The 14,049-nt window shown below is 44.4% G+C and overlaps 1 long non-coding RNA gene across 1 annotated transcript; it reads left to right on the forward strand.

Moving 5' to 3' along the window:
- The first annotated feature begins 837 nt into the window (after positions 1-837).
- On the forward strand, positions 838-1,547 carry LOC134503150 (uncharacterized). Its single transcript, XR_010068507.1, has 2 exons — positions 838-1,213; positions 1,463-1,547. It is a non-coding gene; the product is annotated as an uncharacterized LOC134503150 (long non-coding RNA).
- Positions 1,548-14,049: the final 12,502 nt, after the last annotated feature.

A 14,049-nucleotide genomic window follows, 5' to 3' on the forward strand; every position in this document is an offset into this window, starting at 1 on the left:
CTTTAAAGGCGCAACCTGACTTCGGTTGTTCTGCTATTAGAGTGTCATTTTCCTTCTTCCCTCAACACAAATTCTGCTGTCAGAAGAATCTGCAATGCCTCAGTGATGAGGCTGGCAATGATGTGATCAGAGGCAGGGATTTGGTGTGCTCCTGTTGGCTGCTTGAGTCTTTGTGGGCACATTTCCTCTCATCTGGAAACTGGTTACTAACTGCTATGTCCATTTAGGCTTGGGTGCAAGAGAGACTAGATGCTTGCACACAACAGCCCTTCCTTCCTTCCTTCCTTCCTTCCACTATTAGTGGACAGCTAGGACCACTGAATGGAGCAGAGCTTAATACAGCGAAAAAGATATGCACAGAAAAGAATATTATCTAAAATAGCATTAATGAGCATATATTAGAGAAATATAGCTTATTGATCTTACACACTTAGCCCACCCAAGCATAAAGAATTACACACTTGGACAAAGTAGGTTCAAAAGTAAGCAAAAAGAAAGTCTTATTTATTTGGTCCAGTTACATCCATCCAGGAAAAATTATTCTTGTTCTGCTTTCTTTCCCTAAACTGAATTAATCCTTAGCCCTCATAGCTGCTAAAGGCTGCATGCAGAAAGGGGGAACCTTCTGACTCTAGGCCCATGCATGGCCCCCAGATGGAAGAAGCAGCAGCAGCAGCATGCTTCCTTCTCAGAGGGTAGAAGAAGGTAGGAATAAGGAATGTGGGAGGGACAACAAACAGCCTCCTCCAGAAGCACATAGAGAACTGCATCCTAGAACAAACTCATCCACATGCTAATGAGGAATGCTGATTTGCTGGGACCTCCAACACTTCCTTCCATCAATCTTTCAGCTATCAATAGTCCTACAGCACTATGGCATGCATCTCTCTCTCTCTCTCTCTCCATCTGGCTGATGATCATAGGGCATATGAGGGAAGCAGGAGGAATCAGAAGGAATATCTGTTGATCTCTGCAGAGGCACCATCCTGACAGGTGGTGGTTTGGTTTGGTTTTTTATGCTAGGACTATCAATCTTTCAGGACTATCAAAGGTTTCTTCATGAGTCTTTCTCAGCCACCTCTTCCCCAATCCTACTTCACCTACTAATTCTGAGAAGATTAATAACCTCTAGCCTCAATCCATTTGCTTGCGATTAAAGCTAGAACAGGTGCTCACTGCAGCTGGTTGCTACTAGTTTCCAAGAAGAATAAAGGTAGTGTCCGAACAGCCAGGAACCACGCTGAGACGAGGAGCAGGTCTCTAGTGTTTATTACTGCTACATAAGACAGAAAATCCTAACAAACTGAAGAAGCGTGGGAAAAACCCAGACAGAAAACCCCCAAAGGTTAAGGCGGGTCTGATCTGTGTCTCTTTGAATGGCTGCTTAATTCCTCAGTACTACGCAAGCGTTTTCCCCCCTGGATAGAGGCCCCCTCCTGCTCGCCATCAGTACTCATGACAGGTAGAGTAGTAAAACCAGAGTCTGAAAATATATCATTCTAACCACAAGCTTTAAACATTTAAGGTGAAATATTCTTGGATCACAATGTGTGGTGCTGCTTCCAAGAAGGAAAAGAATCGGTTCCCATGATAACAATTCTTAGAGAGATTTCCCAGAAGTTCTCCAGAATTTCTATAAGTACATTCTATGCTAATATTGAGCCTTTTTTGTCCAAAGATTCATTACTCAATAAAAGCAGGCTGAGCAGTGACCAAAATAAGGAGAGCTCCATGTATATTGCTAGGCATGGTAAGACATATCCATATAGTAGCTTGTCAAGCCAGGATATCTGTTCAGATCTCCTCTTGTAATGGTATGTGGGAAAGACCTTGGGAGACGGGGCCAAGAGACCCCGCCAAGGGAACCATCGGATAAAAGACTGCACAGCCCGCAGCTGGATAGGGGGCGGGCAAGAGGCTCAGAAGGGACCCTCCCTAGTCTCTTGGGTTCTGGGTGGGGGGAGAGAATTTAGACCTACAAGATTCTGTTAATGTAGCTTTACAGTAAAGTAAAATTAGCTCATCTGATCGTGTTCTCTGTCTGGTCTACGCAGTAGGGCTGACATCTCTGTCCCCAAATCTTTCAACGTACAGTACCTGTACACGTGCCTTGTTTCCTTCCACATCTGATACTTTGCATCAGGAGTCCAGACCAAAGGTCCCACCACCACATGTACTCCCTGAAGGCCTTATATGAAGTTCTCAAAGCCTCTCTAAGGGTTGCCATCAAACTGCAGGTTGTAAAATAACCAACAGGGAAAAGCTATTAAATGCATGAAAAGCATTTGTAATAATGCTACTGAATTTACTACATTTATTTATTTACTTACTTACTTACTGCATTTGTTCATTTATTAACTACCTTTATTATTTACTACAGTGTTTATTTACTACATGAATTTGTTTATTTGTTTATTAAATTTCTTTGCCGCCCGTCTCGCGTACGACGACTCTGGGCGGCTTACAAATAGTAAAAATAGCAAATCCCTAAAACAGTTCAATATAAATACCTAAAAATACAAATACAAACACACAATATAAAATACAAAATTCCAGATGGGAAGATCTTAACCTTGGCACCCTCACGGGGCCAACCACCCCCATGAATAACTGTCTCCCCTCCCATCCCAGGCCAGGTGGCACAACCATGTTTTTACTCCCTTCCGAAAGGCCAGGAGACTGGGGGCCTGTCTTACCCCCAGGGGTAGCTTGTTCCAAAGGGCGGGTGCTATGGCAGAGAAGGCCCTCTTCCTGAACCCTGCCAATCAGCAATCCCTCGGGGACAGGGTCCGTAGCATGCTCTCTCTGCCGGACCAGGTGGGACGGGTTGATGTAACGTCCTACATTTATTCTCTGTCAATTAATTCAAATTAATTTAAACCAAGTTTATTTTTGTCCTTTCTCTGCCCACTTGTGCCCTGGCTCTGCCTATGACTTGGAGCATGCCTTCTTATCACGCTGAGCTTCATGTAGCCTTCATCCTGATAAAAAGTGGAACATCCCTGTTCTGAGTGAACTAGAAAACCTCAATGGGCAGGAGGGATGAAAAAGCTAGACAGCCTGTGCTTACCTTCCAGGACCAGCCATTTCAAACCCATAATCTTTATTTGATGCAGAGGAGAAATCAGTGCATCTCTTTTCCCAGATATGCTTTCTTTGCAAAACATAGCATCAAAAGGCTGGTAGCCACAAGGGTGAGCTGAGAATATGAGCCAAGATAGCCCAGGTTCAAATCTTTTTTCACCCAAAGTGCTCCTATTTCTCAGCTCCATCCATCATTCTTTTACCAACCCAGATTGAGTTAATGACTATACTTCAGGACTTTCTTATGGCATTGCTCTAAAGATTTCAGATTTGATGTATGAGAACAATTAAAAAAAAAACACCTTGAAGTTGTGATTCTTTGAGAGCATACTGGAGAGTCAGACTCATTGAATCCTGAAGACCTGAAGATGAAGAGTTCCTCATATAAGAATGGGCAAGTTTTTTATTGCTAGGTGCTACAGTTTGCATCTTTAGTATTCATACTACTAGTGACTCACAAAAATCCCCATTAAACCACTGCAAGAAGCCATACAAATTCAACATACAAAAATCTCCACCCCTAACAAAATCCAACATCCCACAGCAACTTCCTTCTTTCTTGTCCATTAAAAGCTAGGCAAAAGAGTTCTGTTGGCAGAGCCCTCCGGCGTCTAGTCAAGCAGGGTGCCATTTGCTCTTCTGGAGTTCAGGTTCTCTGCAAAATGAGTCCATATGGTGAGAAACAGCGTGTTCTAACTCCCTCTGATCTCATTTGGGGGGCACTCTCAACATCCCCACCCTGGCTGAATGACCTGGATGGGTTGGTTCTGCCTGGAGGAGGCAGCCCTTCAGATGTCTAGGGGTCAAATCTTGAAGGGCTTTATAGATTATGACAGGCACTCTGAGCTGTATTTGGAAGCCTAGTGGTAGCCATTGCTGCGCTCCCAAAAGCAGGGTTCTATGGCAGTGTTTCTCAACCTTGGCTACTTGAAGATGTGTGGACTTCAACTCCCAGAATTCCCCAGCCAGCCATGCTGAGAGTTGAAGTCCACACATCTACAAGTTGCCAAGGTTGAAATATTGTCAGTCTTCCCAAGTAGACCAGACAGGAAACACGACCAGATGAGCTAGTTCTACTTTATTGTAAGGCTACATTAACAGAACCTTGCAAGTCTGAAAGTACAATATTCCCCCCCCACATCTCCTTTACACCCTGAGAAATTAGGGAGGGCCCCTCCTGAACCTTAGCAGCGTCTCTTCGCCCAGTTTCCCAAGGTCATTCTCACATACCATTACAGAAACAGTGTTCTGTGGTATTGGCAGTTCTCAACGGCAAACAGCCCCAGTTTGTACCAACTGCAGCTTCTGAGTAGCCTTTGAAGGGAGCCCCACGTACAGTGCATTGCTACCATCGGTATGAGGGCTGAGAAGGGCATGGATAACAATTGCAAGGGCATGATGCTCCAGGAAGGGCTGCAACTGGTACGCCGGCTGAAGCTGAGCGAATGCCCATCTAGCCAAGCCACCAGTACTGAGGAGAACCACAAATCACAGACCTGCTCCTTCATTAGACGTGCCTCCCTATCCAGAGTTATCCCTGAAGCAGACAAAATGCTGGATGGTTTCTGAAGAACGAACACCTCCATCTTTCAGGGATTTCAGCCCAGCTTGTTTCTTCTCATTAAGATCCTAACAGCCTCTAGACATCAAGTCATCAAGCCAAAATTTCATCAGAATGATGAAAAGTTCATGGCAGTGTTGCAGTGCAGACTTTGTACGTGCATTGTGATTTCACAGGCAAGTACATAAGTGGCACAGCTGCTTCATGAGATCATGATATACATTTCATCACGTTGATGAATTCTCAGCTTGCCGTAGATGCCCACCCCCACCAGAAGAGGTAGAGAATAACCGCAACAGCAACCATGCTCAAAGAAGCAACGCAGTAAAAGTCGTGTTGTTGTTAGTAGTAGTAGTGATAGTACTGTGTTGTTTCTCAATGAATAAAAACATGAGAATGTCCTTAACCGTTACCATGGATGCCCACTTTGGACATGCTGGCGTATATCAAACCTCCTGTTATTCTCCCCCTCCAAAATAAAAAGAATAAAAAGAGGAGGGACAGACGTCCTCTACCAGTCCCCCAGTTATGATGGACTCCAGTCCGTACCTAATTTAGACAACCCTCTGGGTTACTGACTACTCCCAACAAGCCTCAGCCAACTTGCTGGTTCTTCACTGACGTTGTCCCTTTTCCTACTTTCATTGCGCAAATTGATATTACCCAACGCTGTGTGGGATCTGATGATCACTCATGTCTCCCATTCCACCCACTTGAGGGAATTGTTCAAAACCATCCCACACTCCAACAACTATAAAGCTCAGCGCATTCGATAGCTGGCTTCAGGAAAGGCAGTCGCATCGCTCTGCGAACACAATGGCTGCTGGCCTCTTGGTCTTCTCTCTCATCTCTTCAGCCTTATTGACAGGTGGTGAGTATTGCTATTCAACACTGAGATCTTAGAGAGGCAGTAGAGGGAGGCTTCTTCCCTGGGTAAGGACACATGGCTGGACAGGCAGATACTCCACTGCTAGAACTACCTGCAAAAATCTTTGGTTTCTCTCTCTTTTTTTAAATTCTGGGATGAGTTGTGAGAAAACGGCTCACTTACATTAGAAACCAAAGCATTTGGAGATAGATGCAAGAAAGTATATTTACAGGAGACTCTCAGTTAACCGGCACCCATTGTCATGAGCACCGATGGTGAGCAGGAGGGGGCCCCTATCCAGGGGGGAAAATGCATGCGTAGTACTGAGGGGTTGAGCAGCCATTCAAAGAGACACAGATCAGACCCACCTTGACTTTTGGGGTTTACCTGTCTGGGTTTTTCCCACGCTTCTTCAGTTTGTTAGGATTTTCTGTCTAGTGTAGCAGTAATAAACACTGGAGACCTATTCCTTGTCTCAGCGTGGTTCCTGGCTGTTAGGACACCCATGGGATTGGCAGATGCCAAATAAATGTAGTTTCTAGTTGCTTGAGAGTTACTGTTAAACCCTAATACCCACTAGATGGCAGCAGAGAGATACAGATTTTTTTGCCAGTTGCTTGAGAGTGCTGGTTTTTTTCTGGTTGCTTGAGAGTGCCGGTTTTCTTCCCCGGTTCCATTTGTGTGCCAGTCGCTTGAGTTCCGCTTAACTGAGAGTCCGCTGTATTAGAATACACTTACGGGGATCACCAGGCTCCCTGCCAGCAGACTCCAGGAGAGACCCCCCAGCAAAACTCCCCATGCTGTGCCTGTTTGATCAATTACATGTGAAGCAGAAAGATAAAAAGGACTACAGTAATACGATTACATTGCCACCCTTCCCCTGGATGGCTCTGAGAAGCTATTGCGCTGACCTCCTTGCCATATTTCACGCTTGCAGTATCCTCCCTGATAATTATCATGTGCCATAAACAGCAGTGTTTACACTGTGATCTCTTGTTATACCCTTCTATTCTTCCTTCCTAGAAAGACAACAGTCAGGCTTATTTAACTGTCCGTGGTCCAGGGTCACAGCATTAAGAACCCGGCTATACAAATACATTGCTGCCTCTAAGCTGCCTGAAGATTTATACCTCTCAATAGGTGCATATATTCTCACATCATGTGATGTGTAGCAGATGTCCAATTATACCATCACAGATGGAGGGAACAGAAATGTGCTGGTCGGTGCTTTGTGAGATAACCAAGGCCAGTGTCAGAGAGAGTCTTCCAAAATATACTTACCTTTCAGTCAGACTCTCCCAGCCCAAGCCATCCCATTAGGGAGGATTTCAAGGATCATAATTCTCAGGAAATACACACTGAGGTGAGGAGAAACCACAGGAGGTTCTCTTGAGAGCGTCAAGCTCTCATGTTTTCTAACATGTTTTTTCCACGTTCAATTTGAATGAGATTTATCAGAAAGGAATGAGATTACAGAAATCTCAGCAATTGGCTTGCTTTCCCTTTCAGACACAATTTAGCTCTATGCTTGTATCAGCTTTTTACTACGGACTGTCAGTAAATGAATTGGGAAGTTCATCACCAACCAAAGAGCGGATGGATGGGCAGGAGGCTAAGACTGAGGTTCTAAACATCCCATTGTGGTGGTTATGGTCTTTTGAGTCAGTCTTGACTCCTGGGGGCTGCAGGAACAGGTCATGCCATTTTCTTGGCCGTATTTTTGGAGATGACTTGCCAGACCTTCTTCCTAGGGCTAAGAAGAAGCGACTGGCACCCAGCTGACTTTTGCGCCTGAAGCAAGACTAGAACTCGCAGTCTCCCAGCTCCTAATTCAATGCCTTTAAGCACAACACCAAACTGGCTGTCATAAACAAACCATTATAAATAGGAGACTCTGGTTTTGTTCATAGTACCACGATACTCTATATTGGTTCTTCAAGGATATTGACAGGCATCTATTCAGCTTGTTTAGAAGACTGATCTCAATCGATAATAAAAAGCAGTGTCTGGGAGAGGATCTCATCTAAAGGGTTGAATAGCTCCTTATGAAGAGTCACCTTTCCTATTCAAAAGCTGAGCTAATTTCTGATATCCATGTTTTCAGTCTCTTCCTCTTCCCTCCAACCATCAAAACTTCAAACTTTTCGCAGAAATATAGGTTACATACCGAGCAAAAAAAACCTGATATTAACCCATTATCTTGAACTTCTAAAAAAAAAAAAGGATTTTAATTAATTATTGCATGATTTGGTTGACTTTGCGCATGTATAATCATTGTGCTTCTCCCTTCTGCAGTATCATCCCTAAAATGCGAAACGTGTTTTGCTTCCAGAGGACAATGTAGAAATGAGGACATGGAGATAGTCGAGTGTGGAACAGATCAAACAGTTTGCCTCTCCGGGACTTTTCGTACTACTTATAGTGAGTGAAACGTGTTTTCAGTTTAGCTGACAGTCGACATTATCCCAGTTAGTATCTCAGGTATTGAGGCATAATTCAGAGTTCTTGAAGGTGAATTACATCATTAGCTTCAATTAATGTCAACATACTCCACCATTTTCAAGGGAGTGTGTTTACTAGGAATGTTATGTAGAGAAAATATTATTTTCTTTTGCACTTCCATACATGGAAAATACTGGGGGGGAAGTAGTAAGAGAAAGGAAGGAATTGAATGTTCCTTCTAATTGTAGAGAACGGTCTTCCGGGAGTTCCCCAATCAAAATTCACTGTTCCTTCTTATCTGTGATAAATGGAGGAAACCAAGTTGAAGAACGTATGGGCTAACTTTGAGCATTAATTTGCCAGTCTGAGTTCTTTCTCATATTAAGGAAAAAATAGACGATCTACTCAACCAGCCAACATCCATGAATACAAGGGAACTCAAATGGAATATTTAAATGAGCAGATTGCTTTTTAAAATTTCTTTTAAATTATTTTATTTTTTATAAATCCCAACATTTCATTTCTGTTCCACAGCCAGTCCTTCACTTAGTTTCACTTTTAAGACTTGTGCAAAAGCTGAGGAATGTCCCTCCGGCTATTTCATTGTCACTTCTGTACGTGGAAAATACCTGGAGGGGAAATTTAACTGTTGCCAGTCAGATGGTTGCAATATAATGCCTGTTTCTTGTAAGTAATTCAACTCAAGGTATCTTTGCGTAAGGCCGGGAAGGAAAACTGCAGTACTGTGGGTAGGGAGTGAGGAAGGAAGGGGAGCATGCTTCACCCAGCCCAAGCAGAAAGCAAGAGGACACCAACGGAGATGTAAAGGGTGAATGGAGCATAAGCCTCTGGGGGTGGGGGTGGGGGTGGGGGTGGGGGGGTGGGGAGTGAGTGAGGAAAGTTCACTAGCTGAGCAAGCCATTGCTGGGTCAACTGTAAGATAATAAAAATAGCAGCTCTCAATAAGTGAAGAACATGGCAGTCTGGCAACCCAGGATAAAATGGCTGCCTTGGGCAGTAACCAACCATTGAAGGGAAGCCATTGTTGCCAATCAGAGCTGGGGCTGTCATAGAGGGAAGTGAGCACTGCTGATCATCCTCTCAGAAGGGCTTAAGATGGGTCCAGAGAGAAAACATCCATTTTGAAGCAGAGCTTCAGAACATGCATCAGGGGACATTTGCGATCGATTGGGAGCAGGTAGAAGGAGGTATCATCTACTTCTTCCTGCACTGAAGAAGTGGTGGGTAGCCTGTATTGTTGATGGGATAAGCAGAGGGCACAGCTCTACCTTTAGACACTTGGGACTACAAATCCTGTCCTGGCTGGGAATTCTGGAAGCCAGGGTGCAAAAGACCTTGATATTTAAAATGGGACGATGGCCATGAAAATGTTTGCTAACTTTGGTTTGGTTTCTGCAGTGCCAAACCGTGAGGAGCTTAAACCCAATGGAATGGTATGCTCAGGATCATACACAAAACAGGGGGATTCTCCACAACCAGTTGAACCAGTTCTCTGTCTTGGCAAAGAGAATTAGTGTATGAATATAACTCTTGGCATGACTTTACGTGAGTAGAATTTCTTTCTCCCTTTATTTCTTTTTAATTAGAGAAACATGAAGGAAAGAGAAAATAAAACATAACTAAAAATAAATAAGGGAAAAGGAGGGAAACAAAAATAAAAAACTTGGGGGAGAGACAGAGAGAGACTGACTGCAGGATGGGTCAAAAAACATCAAGAGGGCAGCCATTACCATGCAATTGAAGTCCTGGGGCTTCAATCATGTGATTCTGGCCTCCATCTTGACTTTTTTGATCCACCCTTCTGACTCCCCTGAATGGATGAGTAGAATGGAAAGAGATAGACATATGAGCCCCAAACACTTAATTTTCTGTTAGGCTAAAGTAACTCGCCCAGCTGAAAGGAACCATAGGGAGGGTATCTAAGGCAGGCATGGTTAACGAGCCCTCAACTCTGGAAAATGAGATGACATCCTAGAGAGGCCTCACAAATATGGGCCAGAACAAGTGAAGGGTCAGGTAGGGTCTCTCCAAATTTATCCAGGGAAGTGGTCATTACAACAGGCAAAAGGGGAAGACAGATGGGAAGCATCAGACTGGTGATGGACTGCTGGCTGGTAAAAAGGTAAAAAAGGCCAGCAAACACAAAGGTCCAGCCATCCTGTGTAGAGTTCATGAAGATAGGTCAACTGACTGAGAGATGTGATGGCTGGCTCATTTGTGTTCTGCAAATGGGCCTATTTTTTTTTTAGAAGACTCTTATTTCAAAGTCAAGAATAACTCATTTGTCTCCTAAAAGAATACCTATTCTTTTGCTTGTAATTAAACATCTACTTATGATGCCTGTAGACAATCAACTAGGACATCATGATGTGGAAATCCACTTTCTTCAGCTAATCAAATAATTGCAATGGCAGGGGGAGGAATCTGCAGGAAAGCCAGTACTGTTTCTCACACATTTCTCTCCCTAATGCATATATCTATAGACATTTGCCCTACATTTTGGGTGCAACTTTGCCTAATACAACTTTCCTTGTAAGCTGCTGTGGTGTATACTTCTTTAGTAAGCAAATTTCCAAGGCAAGTGCCTTTTTGTACAATCTGCATCCTAATAAAAGCATTCCGGTGTAGCTGCTAGATATTTCACCAGAACAGTGTCTGTCAACTATGTAACCATTCAGAGCAGTATGAAAATGTACTCTCATGACCAACCTTCCACTGCAAAAAAAGTATGCTCGAGTTCTCCAACATCCTAAGACATGTACTAAATCTAGAGGTGCAGTGGGCAGAAGGAATAATCTTGAGGAACAGCAGAACAATGGTCAGATAAAAGAAATCTGAGTCCGGGCCGGAACTGTAACCTGAAAAATCATCTCAGATGAGACCCTCCCTAGTTCTCACCAAGGTAAAGGGAGGGAGGGGGAAGCATATTCAAACCTGCAAGATTCTGTTATTGTAATCTTATAATAAAAGTACTATTAGTGCAAAGATACATACATATGGAAGGAAGGAAGGAAGGAAGGAAGGAAGGAAGGAAGGAAGGAAGGAAGGAAGGAAGGAAGGAAGGAAAAGTAGTATTAATGGACAGATACATACGGAAGGAAGGAAGGAAGGAAGGAAGGAAGGAAGGAAGGAAGGAAGGAAGGAAGGAAGGAAGGAAGGAAGGAAGGAAGGAAGGAAAGGTGCTTTAAAAAGTGAGGGGGGGAAAAGTAGTATTAGCATGCAAGACTTTGGTTTCCTAGTCTGGTCTATCTTGAAAGGCTGACAAGAGGGCAGTAGCTTCATGACTGATACAAGGACTTAACCATCAGCATGGTGCAAATATCTCCCCAAAGAGTAGCTACTTTGGGGGGATCTTTCATCAGGAAAACTATCATTGTTTTATAATGTCCTCATAATAAAATTTCAGAGATGCTTATTCTTTCTCTTTTTTCCCACCACAGTTGGAGCTTTTAATGACGAGGCTTTTATCCAAGGATGTGCAACAAAGGATGCATGTTCATACCCTGCAGGAGATACACAAATAGCCAATGGCCTTTTAAAGTTCAATATCCCCTCAACGCAGTGCAGCGATGCTCCAGAATCACTTGATGAGATTTATTTTGATCTGTAGAAAGAATATAGCCTTCTTCCCTTTGCCTTTGATGATTTGTAGACGTGGGAAGGAGACTGGAGCCTCAACAGTAAGAATAACAGTGGTTTGGGGGTCAACTTTCTTGGAACCTTGGCAGTAGTTTACAATATGGAGGAGCAGGATTTAAATGTTGTGTTTTGGGATTCTGGCTCAGGGGAATGTGGGGAATGTGGCTTTTCTCTAAACATTCTGTTTTCACTAAATCAAATTACAGAATAAATTGTGGCGACAAAAGAATTTGGGTCTGTGTATTTTTCTAAGGAGGGTTTGAATGCATACGAGAAGATAACTTGATAAACTAGGTGTTCCCTCCTCTTGTGTCATCCGTTTTTAAGTCGGTTCAGCTATAGTCTTATGTACTTTTCTTTTGGAATACTTTCTATAGTTCTCTCTTGTCACATCCTTCTCCCCAGAGGTAATGAGTCTAATAACATATTTAGGAGCACTTCATAAATGTTGGGAAGGGCTACTGTGCCTAGTGCCCTGCAAGTTCTCGTTATGGATCCCAGATGCCAAATCCCTCATTGCATTTCTTCTCTTCCTCTTTCAGCTCGTCCTGGGTTAACTGATGAGTGGAATTTAAAACAAAAAGTTGGTCTTTTGGATTAACTGCCCAGCCTGCAACGTCCCAGGAGATATGAGGATGAGAGGACAGGCTTTGATGGGGGGTATGTTCGCCCAGAGTCCCTCTTCTGGGGGGAGATGGGCAGTGGCAACATTTGAAAAATAAGTACAATAAATACATAAATATCATGCTACCTGCTTTTGAGGAGTTTCAGGTGTTAAATTTTGGCTTGAGGGTGTTGCTTCTGTCAGGCAGTGAGATGCCTTTCCTCCTCTTGACGACAGGGAGGAGAAGTGGGGAAATATCTCTCCCAGGTCAAGTGATTGCAGTGAGTTAACTGGTCTGAGTAGATGAAATACTTTGTTGAGCGCATCCTATAATTTGAACCAACTGGGTCAAATTCAGCATTTTGGCGTTTCAAGGTTCCTGCTGATTTCTTGCAAAGAGTGGGTAACATCCTGAGTATTGGCCGAGCTTTATGGCAATATTAATACACCATGACCCCACCCACCCACCCACAGACATCTCATTTACCCAGCTAAGGCCATTTCCCACGACTGACTTATCATACCTTCCTCCCATCCCCAAGCTTTCCTGCTGTAAAGGCTGCCCTGCTTCCTGTTGTTTGGTCACAACAAGGGTTGGAAGACCCTGGAACAGGCTCTGAGACCCGAGATGGGAAATGGCTTATCTGCGTTGTGGAAAGTGGGTCCGAGAGTGTGAAAAAATGTTGATGCCAGTGGTGGGGAAGAAGGTCGGGGGAGGGGGAGGTGCAACCAGAGGAGGCAGACAGAGGTTGCCATGGTGGGAGGCGAAAAAGCATCGGTATAAACCAGGGTTTGGGGGGAGAAAGTCTGCTCATCTCTCCAGGCCCCAACTACAGATGGGAGATCAATCAACCTCTCCCCCCCACCCCCACCCCCAAGTGCAGAGATATTTTAGCCCCTTGGTTATTTTCCAAAACCAGCTAATCCTGACGCTTCAGCAGTGCATTACTGGAATTAACGTATTGCTTCCTTTCCACTAGGTTTGCCGGCGGGATCACAAGTCATATATCACTGCTCTGATCAATGCAAAAGTCTCAGTATGAAATTCACATTTGGGAAAGACAAGTATTTCAGGGCGGCTACCGTATGCTCTGCAACGGGGCAGTGCAATGCTAATGCGCAGGGTATGTGCATCAGGCATGGACTGCAGTTCATGCAATAGCAATTCAGCAGGTCAGCTAAGGCCTGGGACCCCAATATCGTGGTGGTGTTGAGCACCCCTGGAATACTGAGAATCTGTGGGGTGCTTCCATAAAACAGCCTCTGTGGTTTCCCCATTCAGAGAGTGGCTTCTGTGGGGGTTGTCTAGTGTCATGAGTGCCGTTGAGCTGAAGTCATCAGCGCAATGGCACACATGACAATAGCAAGGAAACAGGGGAAGGGGCTCAAGATAAGTAGCCATCAACCCATAACGACTAACGGTCAAGAAACAATAGCTAAACGGATCACGGAACACACCCAAGCCATCAGCGCTAATACAACGGAGATCGCCCAGCTGAAAGCAATCACCGGAGGAATAGAGAAACCGATGATGGGCGATCCCGGAACGCCAGCGGGGCCTCGCAACCCCTCACCCACCGGCAGGGCAACGTATTGGACAAAGGGGGGTGACGTGACCACGAGTGAGGGGGCGCTGACCGGCGCGGGGTATTTAAACCCCGCACCGGCGCGCTCCTGTCACTCTCAGCTTTTTTCCCGATGCTGTACCTACGCTATGAATAAACCAGAGCCTGTTCCACCGATTCAGTCTCTGAGCATTATTCAGGGGTAGGCAGTGCATGACATAAAGCTGAGAGTCATAAACTCAGCCTCGCCGAGCCCCACCGGACG

The sequence above is a fragment of the Candoia aspera genome, chromosome 10, assembly GCF_035149785.1.
Source record: "Candoia aspera isolate rCanAsp1 chromosome 10, rCanAsp1.hap2, whole genome shotgun sequence".
Classification (NCBI taxonomy): Eukaryota; Metazoa; Chordata; class Lepidosauria; order Squamata; family Boidae; genus Candoia; species Candoia aspera.